A 19,725-nucleotide genomic window follows, 5' to 3' on the forward strand; every position below is an offset into this window, starting at 1 on the left:
GAGTAATGCTGCTCGGCTGCTGCTAGTGTAGCCTCTGTGCTAAGAGAGAGAGAGAGAGAGAGAGAGAGAGACTGTAAAAAGCTGGCTGGTATATTTTATATGAAATATTACATGTAGGGGTTCAGATGCGTCCCTTCGTCTCTTTTTGGGAGCTGTGTTGGTTGTTTGTGTTGTGAATGGGCCTCCATGCTTGAGGCCTGTAGCTGTTGTGTGAGCTGACATTCCTCTGCATCACTGTGCATCATTATAATGGGGGGTACAGTCATTTACAGCTTTGTGGGGATCTGTGGTCCTTATGAAATGGATTGGTTTGGTGTTGGAGTAACTGGGTACTGAATAAGGGTCATTTTGTTGGTCCGGGTCAATCACTAGTGTTTAATGTAGGCCTAGATGTTGTCAATTTTGCATTGTTTTGTATGTGAGTGTGTGTGTGTATATATATATATATGTGTGTGTATATACAAGTATTTATAGGTTTACACACATCTGAGGCCTTTTTATATGGTTATATTGGTCTGTGCCAACAGCTAGTGTTTATTGTAGGCCTGGATGTTGTCATTTTGTAACATTCTGCATCGTTTTGGTGGGAGAGTGCGTGCGTTTATAGTTTTATGTAGACTTGTAGAGCTATAAGCATGTTTACTTTGATGTTGGAGTAACGGGGTACTGAATTAGGGTCATTTTGTTGGTCCGTGACAATCACTACAGTTTATTGTAGGTCTATACGTTGTCAGTTTGCAACATTCTGCATCATTTTGGTGGAAAAATACAAGTATTTATAGTTTTACACACATCTGAGGCCTTTATAAGCTGCCGTTAGAGAAACAGAGAACTGAACAACAGTTATATTAGTTGTCATGCTTTGGTGGGAGAGTACGAGCGTTTATAGTTTTATATAGATTAATGGTCCCTATAAGCATGTTTATTTTGATGTTGGCGTAACGGGGTACTAAATACATTATATTATTATTATTATTATTAATAATAATTTTTAATATTATTATTTTTATGAATACATTTTGTTGGTCCGTGACAATCATCAGTGTTTATTGTAACCCTAAATGTTGTCAATTGCCTCATTTTCCATTGTTTTGTATGTGTGTGTGTATATGTATATGTGTGTGTGTGTATATATATATATATATATATATATATATATATATATATATATATATATATATATAAGGATTATACTGTTGGTTTGTGCCAACAACTAGTGTTTATTGTAGGCCTAGATGTCATTTTTCCTCATTCTGCTTCATTTTGATGGGACAATATTTGTATTATATTATAAATATTATAAGTATTTATAGTTGTCGCACATCTGATGCCTTTTTAAGCTGCTGAACAACAGTTTTATTGGTCTGTGCCAACAACTAGTGCCTATTGTAGGCGTTGTCATTTTACCTGATTCTGCTGGGAAAATACAGGTATTTGTAAGTTGGTGTATTTTGATGCCAGAGTAACGGGGGACTGAATAAGGGTCATTTTGTTGATCAGTTCTATTGTTTATTATAAGTTAAGATGTGTATTTGTGTACAGACTTGGTTTAGGCTATCTTAGTTAATGGCTGTCTGATAGACCCCTACTTGTCATTTATGGCAAAATATTGTAGAATCTAGGGTTAATAGGCCTTAATAAACTGCAGTCAGAGTAACAGGGTACTGAACTACGGTTATATTGTTGGTCCATGCCAACAACTAGTAATTATTGTAGGCCTGGATGTTGTGTATTTGTGTTCAGGCTTGGTTTAAGATGTCTTAGTTGAAGCCCTTCTTGCAGACCCCTACTTCTAATATGCAGTATAATAATGTAAAATTGAATCTAATGTAAAATAAACCAAACTGGTACTGAATAAGGGTTGTGGTGTTGGTCCGAGCCAATAGTTAGTGTTCATTGTAGGCCTATATGTTGTGTATTTGTGTACAGGCTTGGTTTAAGTTAAAATATCTATATATCTAAGATATTAAACATCTTTAATATGCAGGAAAACAGTGAAATCAAATGAAATGTAAGAGAAACATCGTAGCTGCAAACTGGCTGAACAGAGGCGCTTTAGCTTAGACCTTATATCCTGGATTTTTAAGGTTTGGTTCTGAAATGCATTTAAAGTGCTTTTTCTTCAGTGTCCATGTGAAATTGTGGGGAGTGAGCCGTACATTTTAGAATTCACTGCTATATGATGAAAAATTGGCACATTATTCACCACTATTAGGAATTACTAGAATTGGTATTTTGTTCTATGTTTTGTTGATTTTATAAATACGTTTAAATAAGTTCTCTACAAGACACACTTGTATGTTCTTACTGAATTTGAAAGGTTGAAATAAAAGTGTGTGCAAAGATGAGTTTGCAAATTGTGAGTTAAAATATGGAGAATGTTAAAGTTTGTTTTCTGTGGAGAATGTGTTCACATATTTACATTTATAAAATCAACAACATGCAAATGTATCATTTAAAATGCTCTAATGTGTTAAATGTGGTCCAAAATGAGTAAAATCTTACTTACAGGGTAATATATATATTACATATATTACATATCAATGCTGTCTATTGTTACTGTAGTTTTGTTTGCTAAAACAAATATTATTGTATTTGTATTTTAGCATTGCTAGTATAAAATAGTATTGCTTAAAACACTAAACTGTAAATATGATGGCTTAGCCGCCTCTAAGATGTTTTGCTATTCTTGATGACATCACCATGCACTAGTGGGCGGCTATCCCTGATACCCTTCGCTGGGGGGGTTATGACTATGATATTTTACAGATTTTTTTCGCTACACATATTTCGCATTGGTGACCTGTCACTGTAAAAGTACAGCCACCTCTGCCTCAGAATTTTCTAAAATGTCGTGAACTTACAAAAGCAGTGCTGAGGGGGCGTAATTTGAAATGGCAGGTACAGGAAGTGGACGCAGTCCGACAAGACATTTACATTTACAGCATTTAGCGGACGCTCTTATCCAGAGAGACTTACAAGTACTTACTGGTATTACAGAGGAGGGTCAGTGTAGTGTTGGGAGTCTTACCCAAGGACTCTTATTGGTGTAGCGTAGCACCCACACTCACCCAGACCGGGAATCGAACCCCAGTCTCCCACATGGTGTGGTAGCTCACTGACAGGTAGTGGTGTTATCTGTTGCACCACACCGACCACAAGAGTGAAGGAGAACGGGCGAGGAAGTAAAGAACATCGATTCGTACAGTGTAGCGTAAAGCCCGGCGCACCCCGGACATGCTGCTCTGCGTTCAGAAATCTTCAATAACGGTTTATAATGGAGGTCAGCACACCGGCGTCGGCACCGCACCTCAGAGTACCCCGCTATTTCAGTTCCTCGGTGCACCAGAGCGCCCCACACAGCATTCTGACAGTACTGCAGCACATTGCAGCCATGCACAGAGAGCCGCAGCGTTCATGATAAGATATGTTTCAGTATTTTGACCAAATGCACAGACTGATATTTAACATTCAGCTGATCAGGACTGATTCTGCTCTCCACCGTGAAACACTCAGTAGGTCTGTGTTCTGTCCACACTTAGAAAACGTCACTTCACTTTTTATCATAGTTAAAAAATGTATCACAATAGTGAGGTAATATCATATCTTCCACCTCTGCCGTCCTCCACTCACTGATACGATGCAGTGCAGTGCAGGACGAGGGTGATGTGTGTATCTGTGTGTGTGAGTGTGTGTGTGTGTGTGTGTGTGTGTGAGTGTATATATAGGTGTATTAGGTTTCAGAGCTGATCCTGTTCATCTTCTCCGTTTCCATTTCCGTTCCTGTGTGGCTGTGTGAGCTCTGACGGGCCTCAGAGTCGGGCCGGTGGGGTCATTTTGGGTTCTGCTTTTTTTAAAGAGATTAAAACAAATGATGAAAGCATCCATTGTTATCAGCACAGATATAGAAAAAAAATTACCCAGAATGCACTGGATAAAATACCAGTATTGTGATGATTTCAGTGCACAGTTTCTTAGAATTGCTGGGTTAAATAAGTCATGTGACTCAGTTAAGGAGCAGCCAGAAATATTCCCCTTCTGTTGGGATACATGAATATTTAGATTTATCAAGAAACTCATCTGCAGTTGTGATTGGTCAGGATCATTCTTTAAAGAATCGTGCACTGAAAGGTGCTCCTCCATGGCGTCGCTCTAACAGACCCTTTATCTAACAACTCCTTTATCTGTAGCTGAGGCAGGTGGGGGAAAGATGAACCTCCCCATCCTTGTTTTAACCTTTTCCATGTAGGACACAGTCGGCTGCTCCGTCAGTAACTCCTGAGTCTTTAAGCTGAATCCTCGATGCACTTAGTTGTGTTTGCAGAGATGAGTTTTTTTAGTGAGAGAAATTTTTGGGCTACTTTTAATGGAGAAAGTGGATCTCATGGATTCTGTCCTTCCAACAGCAGCATATTGATTGACAGATATAAAAAATGCGCTTGTCCACCTAGTTTTTCAGTGAGAGCAAACTGAACTTTGTATGACAGTATAAAAAACGCACCCATAGTTTTTATATTTGGTACATATAAAGAATAATCTCAGAATAATGGTTCAAAAAGTCAAACTGTTATCAATAGCCTTTATTGGATTGGAATAGGAGTAACGAGGCTGTTTTTAAAATGTAAGGAGTAGAAAGTTCAAGTAATTGGGTGAAATTTAAGAAGAAGAAGGAAAAAGTCTGCTGAAAAATAAATAAAGTCCAGTAAAGTTTAGATAACCAACATTTCTACTTAAGTAAAGTAACAAAGTATTTGTACTTAATTACTTGACACGTCTGGTAATTTGCAGCTGGTTTGAGGTTCACTTAACAGAATTGAGTTCAGTTCATTTAAAAAGAGCTATACAGTATGTAAAAAACACCCTGAAATACGTCATATATATATATATATATATATATATATATATATATATATTCAGTCTGATATTGAGTGTGAGGCCTTATAGTTCTTATAGGACATTGCCGGCCATCTTTATCTTTGCAACTGAAAGATGAATAGTTTGTAGCGTTCGCAAAGTAACCAGCAAGCTGATTGGCTCTATTTGATGAAAGGCGGGACTATCTTTAAACAGACACCATGTTGAGAACTCCCGGTCAAATTCTGACCAGTGGCCACTCTTTTTATTAATAACATTTACATTACATTTACAGCATGAACCTTCTCTAATCTGACCCTCTGTTTCCAGTATTTTGGTCATTCCTCATTAATAGAGATGAGAGCCTGGTCTTGTGTGACTGGAAATAACTGTCCTGCCATTTCCTATAAGAACTATAAGGCCTAAAACACTCAAAATCAGACTAAATAATATATATATATATATATATGATGTATTTTAGGGTGTTTTTCACATATAGCTCTTTTTAAAGGTAGTTAGCAAGCTAAAGGCTACTCAGCAGCAAGAACCCAAGGGAAGCCAGTGCACCACAGTGTGGAGCCAAGCTTAACCCAGAATCATCAGTTAATCACATTTATTAATGTTGCGTTTGAAGTTCTAGCTAGCTGATTAGCACAATGAGGCTAACCTAGCTGAGGCACTTTCAGGTTTTATCATCTCAGAGTATTTTCAGAGCTTTCACATAATAGCTCTGAGCTTGGACCAGCCGTGTCCTCGTGTTGGACCATGTAAGGTGCAGATCTAAATAAGAGGAGATTAGACTAATTAGACTTCCACAGATCAGGCTGAGGTTAGAAATGGTGGACTGACAAACACTATGGGCTCTATCCTACACCCTGCACAAGGCGTGGCACGATGCTCGTTGCTATATCTCTACGCAAAGCGGTGGTCTGGAAATTAGGGGTGTTCAGGTCAGTTTCTGGCATATTGATATCTTGGCAGTGGAAAACACAGGAGCTTCACTGACTGAAAACAACCTAGACAGACGTCAACAGTCAGGCGTTCGTTCATTGCTATCTCATAATCAGCGCTCGTACACCCCTCCCCTGGTTACGCACACATGGACACACAGCAGTGCACAAACCCATAACGCCGAGCGACACGCTGATTGGTTTCTAATTGCACGTTATGCCCAAAAAACCACACCCCTGATTCATTAAGAGACTCAGTACATGACTTTCAAGCCAAGCAAGACGCACTTATCCCATCGTTACCAAAGACAACGTTAGCAAAGACACACAGAAATGCCCTAAATCGAGCTGCATGGTTGATGACTCACCTAAGATCGCTAAAATAGGGCCCTAAATCACTTACGACAGTTATTGTACCCTAAAATATCAATAAAATTGAAAGCTGATTGATCTGAAGTCTGATCTGAAAACGGAATACTAATAAAAACACGACACTGAGATCTTAATATGTCGCAGCACTGTCTGTTATTGTGAATAGGTAAAGCTTTAGTCGAATAGTCGAATACTTCATTACTTGACACGTCTGGTCATTTGCAGCTGGTTCCCTTTGAGGTTCACTTAACAGAACTGAGTTCAGTTCATTTAAAAAGAGCTATACAGTATGTAAAAAACACCCTGAAATACGTCATATTTATATATATATATATATTCAGTCTGATATTGAGTGTGAGGCCTTATAGTTCTTATAGGACATTGCCGGCCATCTTTATCTTTGCAAATGAAAGATGAATAGTTTGTAGCGTTCGCAAAGTAACCAGCAAGCTGATTGGCTCTATTTGATGAAAGGCGGGACTATCTTTAAACACACAGAATTGAAACAGAATAGAATCTGCATGCTTGGTTGTTTGAACCTGATTTGGCCTTCAAGGCCGAAAGTGACTCTTCACGGCTAAATTTAAGAAGGCCAGTGAACCAGTCTTAATCCTCCTGGCTCCTCCGTGGCCTGTACACACTGAAACACCTCTTCTTGTGCCTTAGGTTATTATTTCTGGCTCGTATTTCTGTCTTATTGTAAGAACACTGCTCTCAGTCCAGACCACATCAGTGTTTATAAGTAGAAGAGATTTTATTTATTTAATAAATAATAATTTATACATTTTATAGATATTTATTGATTATTTCTTTGGAATATTAATGAAAATAATCTGTGATTTTGACATTTTTGACAGGAAAAGGTCAGAAATACAGAAATGAGAGGAAACTGGTGATACATGCTAAGAGATTGCTCTGGATGCTCCTTTGTTTTTGTGCTTTATGGTTTTAATTAAACATCAGTTTCACCCGAAACCAGATTTCTCACCTCACTAATGGCTTTTATAAGTTCATGTAAAATAACAACCCCGTCACACTGAGCATCACATTAAAGACTATCAGGATTCAATGTTTTGGGCTAAACTGTCTGCCACATTCCCAGTTATTAATCTTAGGCCATCTAACATCAGTTTCTCAACAGTTAATTACTTCTAAACACCGTCTGTGTTGTGTAGCGGGGTGATCACGCTATAATTATCAGACCAGGTCCCGTTAATGTCCTCGAGGGGCCATTAACGCACATCATAGCCCAGCCGTTCTCAGAAGGTAAATAAAGGAGTTGAGGTTCTGCAGTGTGGAGCTATTTTACAGTGAAACCTGAAAACAGACCATAATATCTGAACTCTCACTGAAACAGAACCGCAGAACTGCTCACTCACCTTTCTCTGTTTATAAACCAGCACTGAAGAACCCATTCAGAACCGAGTGGAACCTAATGCTAATGCTCACACACACACACTCACTATAGAAACCCCAATCACACGCACAGCACACTCCCCCACTATAAACCAGTTACTACACATCACACAGGAAGTGGTCAGACTGCAGTGTTGTAAAGGAGCTGAGAGCTGATTGGTCAGGGAGGAGATCAGACTGGATTATCAGATATTAAACACTATAAAACATCATTTTAAGAAAAGTCTTGACTAAACTAAATCAGTCAGTCCAGAAAGTCTGATTATAGAATCTGATTCTGAAAATAATGATATTTTACTAAACTGATTAATCAGCAGCTCGTCTGATCTAAACTGTGGAGCTGGATTATTATTTATACACACAGAAATCGGATCGGTATCGGCTGATACTCACTATTAAGAGAGTGGGGGGGGGGGGGGTAACCTGTCTGAAACATTCTCACTGTATCCTCACATCCTCACAACATCCAGATGTAATAAATTCTGAGGAATTTTGAGTTGCAGTAAAGCCTTATATCCAGTATATTTCCATATTTTAGACCTCATAACTCTTAGCTGCACAGATTACCAGCTTTTGAACTCTCTCACTTACGCTGTATCACAACGCTGAATTAGACATTTATTTTTCTTAGTCCTCTTTATGATGTAATTTTAGTGGTTTTGTTGTAGAGCTCGACCGATATGGGTTTTTTCTGTAACCGATGCCGATGTCAGGGTCAGTCGATGACCAATATGTTCCGCTTTATTTGCTTGCTAAAATATCACAGTAATAATAACAAGGGGATGCACAACATTTCTGAACTTCATCATTTATTGAACACTGACTTGAACCATCTTTATTAATATAAATCAGTTAAACTAAAATAAAACAAACTAAATTATTTATATATATATATATATATATATATATATATATATATATATATATATATATATATATAGTAGGGCTGCAAACACAACACTTTCTGCATTTGTATATAAAATAAAAACTCAAATGTTTTGGTCCAGAGTGGTGGGCAGCCAACTCCAGCACCCGGGGTGCAGGGCTTTGCTCAAGGGCCCAACAGTAGCAGCTTGCAGAGGTCGGGTATCGAACCCACAACCCTGTCATCAATAAACTGCTGAGCCTCCACTGCCCCTTTAAGAGAAGTAACCCTCTCATTCTGAGTGGAGGAAATACTGTAAACATTACAGAACAATAGAAAAATGAATTTACTTTAATATGAACTCACATGCAGCCTCAGTCTTCCACACTCTACTCATCTTTGACCAATAACACAGGGTGGCGGCGGACATGTCTGACTTTAAATTGATGCTAATAAACACGGATATTGCCCAATGACGATATTTATAATTAAACAATGGCAAATATCGGTCTCCCTCTACTTTGTTGTAGAACATTTAATACATGCAGTACTGACCACTGATGCTGAATATAAATGCGCTGCTTTACACCACTGCATATTTAATTGCGTAATGAGGCGTAACGTTAGCTGGTTGTGAAGCAGAATGACGGTGACGTCTCTTTAAGGTGGAGTATCTTGCTGTCCTGACCCACAGGGAGTAGACGGCCCGGTGTGTGATCAGACCTCCTCTGGGTAAGTGACATGTGTCACGACTGTTTCATCTTCGGCAGCACTGCAGGGATTACTGCTGTCCTCTGCCCTCCTGCTGAAACGACCGCCGGAGGGCTTTGATATCGGCCTGCAGGGCTGCTCTAGAGCAGGACGCCCCGGGTTACACCTTAACATTATCATGAAAGGCAGAGAGAGCCCTAAGAAGTGCAGGCCGTGGGTGCTGGGAGGTCAGTTAAGGACTGGCAGATTAGCTGTAGTGCAGTGCATGGACTTACCCTTTAAACCTCAACACACAGTATGTTTGTTCACTCTTCAGAATTTAGATTAATAATCAATTTAAATAATAATAATATTCATTTCATACTAGTTCCATTACATAATTACATAAAGTATTTCATAGGAGATAGCAAATTCTTGGTAGACACTGACTAACTAAGTGGATACTGAATAACTCATAGTGGATACTGAATAACTCAGTGGATATTAAATAATTCATAGTGGAGACTGAATATTTCATAGTGGATATTAAATAATTCATAGTGGATATTTAATAATTCATAGTGGATACAGAAAAATTCATAGTGGATGTTAAATCATGCATAGTGGATATTAAATAATTCATAGTGGATACAGAATAATTCATAGTGGCTACATAATAATTCATAGTGGATACTGAATAGTTCATAGTACATACTAAATAATTCATAGTGGATACAGAAAAATTCATAGTGGATGTTAAATCATGCATAGTGGATATTAAATAATTCATAGTGGATACAGAATAATTCATAGTGGCTACATAATAATTCATAGTGGATACTGAATAGTTCATAGTACATACTAAATAATTCATAGTGGATACAGAAAAATTCATAGTGGATGTTAAATCATGCACAGTGGATATTAAATAATTCATAGTGGATACAGAATAATTCATAGTGGCTACATAATAATTCATAGTGGATACTGAATAGTTCATGGGAAATTCATAGCAGTCATTGAATCATTATTTAAAGTTATTAAGAGTGTACAATATATAATGAGATAATCGTTACGGTGATATTTCATTACTTTGCAATATTTGGCGCTCTAACCCATTACAGTGTTGTTTACTGTGTGTTGTGACCATGCTGACCAATCACAGCTCCAGATGAGTTTCTCTGGGTAAGTTGTATTTTAAATACCTGGTATTTCAGCGTGTCTCAGGCAGCAGGCAGTGTATTCAGAAGCAGCGGATGTAAGAAGGTTCTGTGAGGGATCAGAGGCAGTAAACTCTTCAGACGTCTGCTTATTGCCTCATGTTCTCTGACCCTGTTATGTGCGAGTGAAGCGGCAGTGTAGAATTGGACTGGCTGTGTCCGATCAGCCTGATCTCGTTTAGCAGGGCTTAACGTGTTCTGTTAATAGTTGTGCCGTTTAAAGTTCATCTAATTAGGCAATTGCGGGTCATTACAGGTCAGGGGATGTGCCGTTAATAGCCTCATCTCCTCAGGCTGGCGGACAGGCAGACAGTGACTGTTGGCATCTGCAGCTTGACCAGTGCTTCAGGTTGAGATAGCAGAAAGCAAACACATCAACTGGCCCGCTGGAGTGAGACAGACGGGCCTGTGCTAACATCAACAGTCCGATAAACAAAGCGGCGTCAGGGCTTCATTAAAGGGAAGCGGCTCATTATCTGCAGTCTGTAGATTAGCGCCTGTTTGCTGTGGTCGATTGTGCTGTTTAACTCTTACTTATTGTGGAATAGAAAAGAAGCGTAGTGTGATGTGGTATTGCTCCCTCTCCAGTATGAATGATTTATTATCTATTATTAATTAGAACATATCCAGGATGAATGATGTGTTTTGAAGTGTGCATGGTCCGCTATGAATTATTCAGTATCTACTATACATTATTCAGTAACTAAACTATTGAGTATTCACCATGAATTATTAATTGTCTACTATAAATGATTATGTATCTTGTGAGGAGTATTTATGACCCGCTATGAATTATTCAGTATCTGTGATTACATTTTCATTATCCACTATGAATTTATCAGTATCTACTATAAATTATTCAGTAACTTAACTAAATCATTGAGTATCCATCATGAATTATTAATTATCTACTATAAATGATTATGTATCTACCATGAACTATTAATTATCTCCTATTAATTATTCTGTATCTCGTAAGAAGTACTTATGACCCTCTATGAATTATTCAGTGTCTGTGATTACTTTTTCATTATCCACTATGAATTACTCAGTATCTACTATAAATAGTTTAGTATCCACTGTGAAATAATTATCTACTGTTAATTATTCCATATCTATGAATTAATCAGTATCTGTGGTGACCTTTTCATTATCCACTATGAATATTCAGTATATACTATGAATTATTATGTATCCACCATGAATTATTAATTATCTGCTATAAATTATTATGTATCTTGTGAGGAGTATTTATGACCCGCTATGAATTATTCAGTATCTATGAATTACTCAGCAAATGTGATGACTTATTATCCACTCTTTATTATTTAGTGTGCAGTAGAACTAGGCAATATGACAATATTTTCATATTGTGATAAATTTTGTTATTGTGTTACACAATATGCTTTTCTGAGTGTATGGTTGATATTGTCAGTGCTTAAAGAACACTGATTATCTGCACGTTTTATTACAGAGAGTGTAATCTGTCTTATTTAAATGAATGTAGTGCAGCATACACTGAGTAAAAATCACAGTACTCAGTATGAGAGTTTTTGGGTAGGAGTTTTTAAAGATATTACTCTGTCTACATGACAGAATCTTATGATAAATATTGTATATCATAAAAATGTCTTTAAAATTGTGCTATATTATTTTTCCATATCGCCCAGCTCTAGTGTCTACTATGAATTATTTAGTATCTAACAAAAACGGTTCTACATACAGTTCTGCATACAAGTCAGATTTTTCAGACTAAAATATGGCATTATTTTAATCAGCTTGTTTTGCAGACTTGACCATGAACACTCGAGTCCCAGCAGCTAAACCTCAGACAGAGTTCAGCCTCTATAAGAAGCTCAGACTGAATTCCTGCTCTGTTTCCAAAATGGCTAAAAAGTCAACCGTATGAATTTGGAAATCTTCACAGAATAAAGACATAATTAAGGATGTACCTGTAATTGATTATGTAAACGTCAGACATGAGCAGAAGACTCTGATCATGTAAGATAGCATGATGGAAAAGTGACCCAGTGGTTCTCAGCAGACGGCCCAGTCACGGTCCAGGAGAGATCCCAACATAACCATAATAACCTGAACGTGCGAGATCCGAAAACATCTGGAAACAAAGGTCTGTGTTTTTCCACCTGCACAGTGACATTAGACATTTCAGCTATATGACCATGAGGCGGGGCAGATGTTGAGGCTTTAAATAGTCTCACAGCTAGTTACTGTTCACAGTGGGGTTTCACTTCAGCCCTCTGAGTAAGACATCAGCCAACAGTGCTTAACTCCTACTCTGTGAGTATAATAATTATAATAATACTAAAATACTCAGCAGATGTTTTCATTCTGCAGTTTTTATCAGGAAGTAATTCAGAGTACGTTCTAAAGAAACCTACCTGTTCTCATTAGTACAGACCAAAAAAACAAAACAAAACTGGGTTCTAGATAGTAGTAGGTAATGTGACTCACAGTGATATTGGAACCCTTTTGCTGCTAGGTAGAACCATTTTTACCTGAAGAATCTTGTACAAAAGGTCTTCCACAAATGCAAAGAACCATTTAAGCATCTCAATGGTTATTTCAGTTGTCATGGTTTTATATATTTTATTTATATGCCTTCATAAAAAAAAACTCTAAAATAGCCTAATTTCTTTTTTTAGAAATTACAAGAAGGTCAGTCATAAAAAAAAATAGTCAATACATGTAACCACCCAACAAATAAATAAATTAATTAATTAATTTATACATACATTTAAAATATTAACAATATCCATTTTTAGTGTAGATTATGCAACAAATGATCACGTTATATTTATTTTTTATGTTGAAATTATGAAATATGGTTGGAACATTTCTAATGTGCCGATTTTAATTCATGGTTTTATTTTATAATAATTTAATCTAAAATCTAATCTAATCTTAATCTAAAAAAATCTATAAATTTAGTTTAATAATGTAAGCACTTATTTATTTATTTTTTTATTTATTTTTTACTAAAACTACATTTTCAGACTTTTTTCAAATAAAAAAAAATATATTGTAAAAATACAAAATAAATACAAATCTTTGCCAGTTCTATTTAATTTGTAGAAATAACTCCAAAATGTTCCATGATGATGATTTAATGATCTGAATCACTGAGTCATTTACTAAGGAATTGTAATCAAAGCAAATCAGTATTTGAGGTCAGAGATGGTCAGCGCTAATAACGAGCATCGTTAGGATCTTAAGGTGCAGTTTATTATTTCTGGGATAGAAACTGGTCACAAAGAGAGGACCTATTTAAAGAGTGTGTGTTACCAAACCGAGCCCATGCCCATTCACACACCCGCCTCAGAAGCTTTGATTTTTCAGCCTCTCTCGTTAGCCGTGAGAACCCTGCGTACTGGGGGTAAGAGGGGGATCAGGCCATGTGAAGTTTCTCTTTAAAACCCAATCATGTCAAAAGGCTGCAATAAACGGCGCAGCGCGGAGAGCACCCTGCCGGGCCGGCTCTCCAGCTGTAGCGCGTTCTCGACAGGAGTGCAGGCGCTTCACTTCGCCGCTCTCCACAGCTGGGTTCTGCAAGCACTTCACTTTAAGAAGCTTCAGAACTGCGGCTGAAATATAGACCCTCTGCTGAAAACCACAGCCTGGTCGGGTTGAACTGGTCATGCTGGCTAAACTGGTTTGTGAGCTGGTTTACCAGCACGACCAACCTGACCAAACTGGTAAATCAGTATGACCAACATGACCACATTTGTCCATCAGTATGATCAGGTTGACCAAACTGGTTCACCAGCATGACCGTCTTGACCACACTGGTCAACCAGTATGAACAGGCTAGTTGACCAGCATGGCAGTTTGGCCACTCTGGTTGACCTGCACGACCAACCTGACCAGTACTGGTTAATCAGTATGACCAACATGACCACGTTTGTCCATCAGTATAAACAGGTTGACCAAACTGGTCAACCAGCATGACAGTTTGGCCACTCTAGTTGACCTGCATGACCAGCATGACCCTGCTGGTTCACCAGTATAAAAAAAGTTCACAAAACTGGTTCATCAGTATGGCAAGCTTGAACAAACTGGTCCACCAGCATGACCAGCCTGACCACACTGGTCAACCAGCATGACAGGTTGGCCACTCTGGTTGACCTGCATGACCAGCCTGACCACACTGGTCCACCAGCTTTACCGAACTGTAACTGATATTTCACTCTGAACCCAGCAGCTCTCAGATTTCATAAACAGAAGAAAGCTACCATGACAGGAGAGACCCTCTGCAGTATTTCTGATATTTGTTTCACTCATTTCTAGACGTTCTAGATTGTTGTCCAGTGATTTTAACTGTCTCTATTGCGATAAGAGCGTTTGTGAGGTCAGAAAGTTAGATGATGATCACCACCCCACCTCCACCTCATCTCCAACTCCCCAACTCATCCTAAAAGTACAGGATGGAGCTCCTCCACCATTATTCCAGAGAACACAGCTCCTCCACTGCTCCACAGCTCAATTCTTGGGGGCTTTATACCCCTCTAGCCCACGCCTGGCATTATTAGGCAACATGGAGCTGATAGGGTCATGATGTTGATCTGCTCCAGAGAGTCCCATTCTCATAACAGTGGTCTTATTAACAACTGTTATTAAGTGTTAAGAAATTAGACACCTTCACCTCCAGCTCGTAGCTCCAGTGTAAAAGCTCAGTCTTTTAAAGCTAAATTTAAATTTTTATCTGAAGAATCTTCTACAAAAGGTCTTCCACCAATGCAAAGAACCATTTAAGCATCTGAATGGTTCTTTGAGTTGTCATGGTTTTATAAAGAACCATTGCCTTCATAAAAAATGTAAAAATAAATAGCCTAATTTCTTTTTTTTTTTTAGAATTACAAGATGATCAGTCATAAAAAACTAGTCTATAAATGTAACCCCCATAAATAAATTAATTAATTAATACATACATTTGCAATATTAAAAATATCCATAAAAAAACTAGTCTATAAATGTAACCCCCATAAATAAATTAATTAATTAATACATACATTTGCAATATTAAAAATATCCATAAAAAACTAGTCTATAAATGTAACCCCCATAAATAAAATAATTAATTAATACATGCATTTGCAATATTAAAAATATCCATTTTTAGTGTAGATTATGCAACAAATCTTTATTTTTATATTGAAATGATTGAAATATGGTTGGAACACTGAACTGTTTCTAATGTGGCGATTCTAATTCATGGTCTTATTTTATAATAATGTTAAGCACTTATTTATTTATTTATTTTTACTAAAACTACATTTAGACTTTTTTCAAATAAAACAAACAAACAGAATAATATATATATTGTAGAAATACAAAATAAATACAAATCTCTTTGCCAGATCTGTTTAATTTGTAAAAATAACTCCAAAGTTTTCCAAAATTGCAGAAGTCTTATTAACCACTGTTATTAAGTGTGGCCAAGAAATTAGACACCTTCACCTCCAGCTCGCAGCTCCAGTGTAAAAGCTCAGTCGTTTAAAGCTCTGGTTCTCCGTATTCCTGATTTGATGGAGCTGGGAACATTTCTAGGCCTCGGCTGCTTCTTCTCAGAGTCAGAAAACAGAGCAGCTATGAAGATTTAATGCACATTGCAGAACGCTCAGGCACTTAAGAGTCTTGGAGGGGAGACTGCGGGTCGGGAGCTGATGTTTCTGGCCCAGACCGGCGAGCGTGGAAAAGCTTTTTTGAGTGCCGGGGGCTTGTCTCTCGCCTGTGTGTGTGTGTGTGTGTGTGTGTGTGTGTGTATTAGCAATGTTCCTCAAGCCTCCAGAGCAGTTCCTGTGCACAGGGTCACACTGCTCCCTCTCAAGGATAGACTTTCTGTCTCCTGCTGGTTCCATGGTTACTGAATCACGATGCCTTTTGTTGCCTGATTGCCGAGCCAAGGTCCATGCTGCTCCTGAGCTTTCCTCTTCTTCTTCATTCAGATCTCCGTCCTTCACTCAGCTGAACATACAGGAGATGTGACTGAGGAGAACGGCCTAATAACTATTCGTTTTGTATGATGGATTATCACAGAAATAATTGTGATACATGTAATTTTAATGCCACTAAAATAATAATAAAACAATACAATTATATTAATATTATTGCAGTTAACCTTTTATAAAGAGTATTGAAATGCTAATTAACTATTAAATATATGCATGTATGCTGGCAGGACAAAATGACCCCAATAATACATCTTCTTTTCAATATCTCAGTTTCAAATATCCAATTACTCATCCCACTCATTAGTACTCCCGTATCCCCCCATCACATGTACTGCTCCCAACACTGGGAGGGTGAGGACTGACACATGCATCAATCAGCCACCACCTATTTTCGAACTGCTGGTGATGCACCATCAACACACTGCATCAGCCAGCAGACACCTGTGGTGGCCTTCAGCATCACACTGAAGTGATGTGAGGAGAGAGAGAGGAAGAGAGAAAGAGACATTTACCCACCCAAAGAGAGCAATGCCAATTGTGCTCTTCTGGGCTCTGGCTGCTGATGGCAAGCCAGCGATCCTCGGTCATAGTGGCAGTGCTTTAATCCGCTGGACCACTAATGTCAGTCAGTGGTCCACTAATGAATAAGGCCTTTCTGAAAACCAGGTTGGTGTGCGCTCTCAGAAAATGACTCAAATAAAGCATACTCAGAAAATTACTCAGAATTATTCAAATAAAGCATACTCAGATATTTACTCAAATAAAACATACTCAGAAAATTACTCAGAAAATTACTCAGAATTATTCAAATAAAGCATACTCAGATATTTACTAAAATAAAGCATACTCAGAAAATTACTCAAATAAAGCATACTCAGAAAATTACTCAGAATTATTCAAATAAAGCATACTCAGATATTTACTCAAATAAAGCATACTCAGAAAATTACTCAAAATTACTTAAATAAAGCATACTCAGATATTTACTCAAATAAAGCATACTCAGAAAATTACTCAGAAAATTACTCAAATAAAGCATACTCAGAAAATTACTCAAAATTACTTAAATGAAGCATACTCAGATATTTACTCAGAGTTACTTAAAAGTAAAGAGGTATTTGAAACGGTGACATCAGCATTTCTATAAAGCTCAGTTTCCCTCGTCCACATAACACTGACAACATAGCTTTCAAAAAGCTCAGTTTTCAGTGACTAAAAGCTACACTATTTGCCAAAAGTATTCACTCACCTGTCCAAATCATTGAATTCAGTTTCTTTCTGCAGAGTCAATCACTACAGACCTCCAAACTTCACGTGTCCTTCAGATTAGCTCAGGAACAGTGAGCATAGAGAGCTTCAGGGGATGGGTTTCCACGGCCGATCAGCTGCATCCAAGCCTTAATTTCACTGAGCACAATGCAAAGCGATGCAGTGGTGTAAAGCACAACGCCACTGGACTCTAGAGCCGTGGAAATGTTCTCTGGGGTGACCAATCTCGCTTCTCCATCTGGCAATCTGATGGATGAGTCTTGGTTTGGCGGTTGCCAGGACAACAGTACTTGTCTGACTGCATTGTGACAAGTGTAAAATTTGGTGGAGGGGGGATCATGCTGTGGGGTTGTTTTTCAGGAGTTGGGTTCGGCCCCTTAGTTCACAAATGTGCTTCTGGAAGAACGGTCAGAAATTTCCCATAAACACTGAACTTCTAAACCTTCTGGAAAGCCTTCCCAGAAGAGCCGAAGCTGTAACAGCTGCAAAGGGAGACCCGACATCATATTAAACCCTATGGATTAAGAATGGGATTCACTCAAGCTCATATGCATGTGAAGGTAGGCGAGTGAATACTTTTGGCAATATAGTGTGTGTTTCTGTGTGGCCGGGAGGCCAAAGCGCAGATGGCAACCTTTGTTTTTAAAAACTTCTGGATACATGTGGACAGAGCCTTCTTTATTAGTTGGATCTTCACCTGATGAAGACAGCATGTATACCTGGTGATAGAGAGCCTCACAAGTGACTCCCAAGTTGTCTAAGTGTGTGTTCTGTTTAAGGGAGTGTGATGGTCTCTCGAGCATCGTTTGGACCAGTAAGCACGTATTGTTCTTCTGAGGTGTTCTTCTGCTGAATCCAAGCAGTGGTTGAGTGATTCCATAGAAGAAGCACTTCTTCATGTTTGTAATCATGTTTAAGTGAGTGTGAAGAACCTAGTAAAAGGTTCTAGCCTGTAAAGATGGTTATTAAAGTTGGTGGAGCATCAACATGATTCTGGAGCTGCTGTTTTGAAGTACAGCTGATACAACAGGGCTGAACTCCAGTCCTGGAGGAACGACATCCAGTAAAGTCAGGTAGTCACCGTACTCAAACACACCTGCTTTGCCTGGTCATTAACGGATGTGTTGTCTGCTGTGCTGGGGTGGTGGGTTCAAGCTTTTATTTATGGAATTTTTTTTTTATTTTCATGTCTGGAAGAAATTGGTTTATCAAAATGATCGGAATTACAAAAAAAAAATACAGCTTAATTTGGTCCAAAAGTGTAAGCCCGATTCTGCCAAGGTTCTTCAATCCAGTACACTTCTTAAAATCACTTTAAAAAAAATTAGTGAATGTTTCTTCACGGTTCAAAGATACGTGTAAACACCGGTGAGGCGTTCAGACAGTGGAGAGATCTCAGAACGTTGAATAACAGGTGCAGGGTTGAGGATGTGGCTCTTTCCTGCTGGTCAGGCTGAGAACACGGACCTATTTTGGCTATTTTCGCAAACATTCACAAACAGAGGAAAACAGTACTGAGCTCTTTCTGTAAAACAATCACAACTGGTTTGCTTATTAGCAGCAATTGTAGCAACAGTTTGGTAACGCTAGGTCACGGTTATATCATGGTGCGAAGAGTTTAATGGCCATAAAGATCTGAATCTGAATCTGAATCTGAATCATGAAGATCTGAATCTGAATCTGAATCATGAAGATCTGAATCTGAATCTGAATCATGAAGATCTGAACCTGAATCTGAATCATGAAGATCTGGGAGTTTTGGATGAGGATGTTAGCCGGTGCACTCCCACAGCAGTAGTGATGTTGGATGAGACTGGTAGCCGGTGTGCTAACACAGCTGTAGCAATGCTAGACGAGGCCTGTAGGCGGTGTGGTGACACATCCTATCCCCTCTGATGTCATCTTACAGAAGGACCATTTAGAACCCAATACATTAGCCAGCCGATGTAGCTAGCATGCTACTCTTTAGCCAGCAGAGCTGGTCCACCCCCTCGACTGTATTAGCTATAATGCTACTAGTTAGCCAGTCGAGCTGATCCCCCTTCGATTGTATTAGCTAGCATACACAAGGTTAGCTCGATAGCGGATAGCGAGTGCACGATAGCTAGCCTAGCATTACC

At 38.4% G+C, this 19,725-nt stretch overlaps 1 protein-coding gene across 4 annotated transcripts in view; it reads left to right on the forward strand.

Moving 5' to 3' along the window:
- Positions 1-19,725, forward strand: part of gabrg2 (gamma-aminobutyric acid type A receptor subunit gamma2) — an 83,510-nt gene that overhangs the window by 1,302 nt on the left and 62,483 nt on the right. The window lies entirely within an intron of this gene.

Source organism: Salminus brasiliensis, chromosome 18, assembly GCF_030463535.1.
Source record: "Salminus brasiliensis chromosome 18, fSalBra1.hap2, whole genome shotgun sequence".
Lineage (NCBI taxonomy): Eukaryota > Metazoa > Chordata > Actinopteri > Characiformes > Bryconidae > Salminus > Salminus brasiliensis.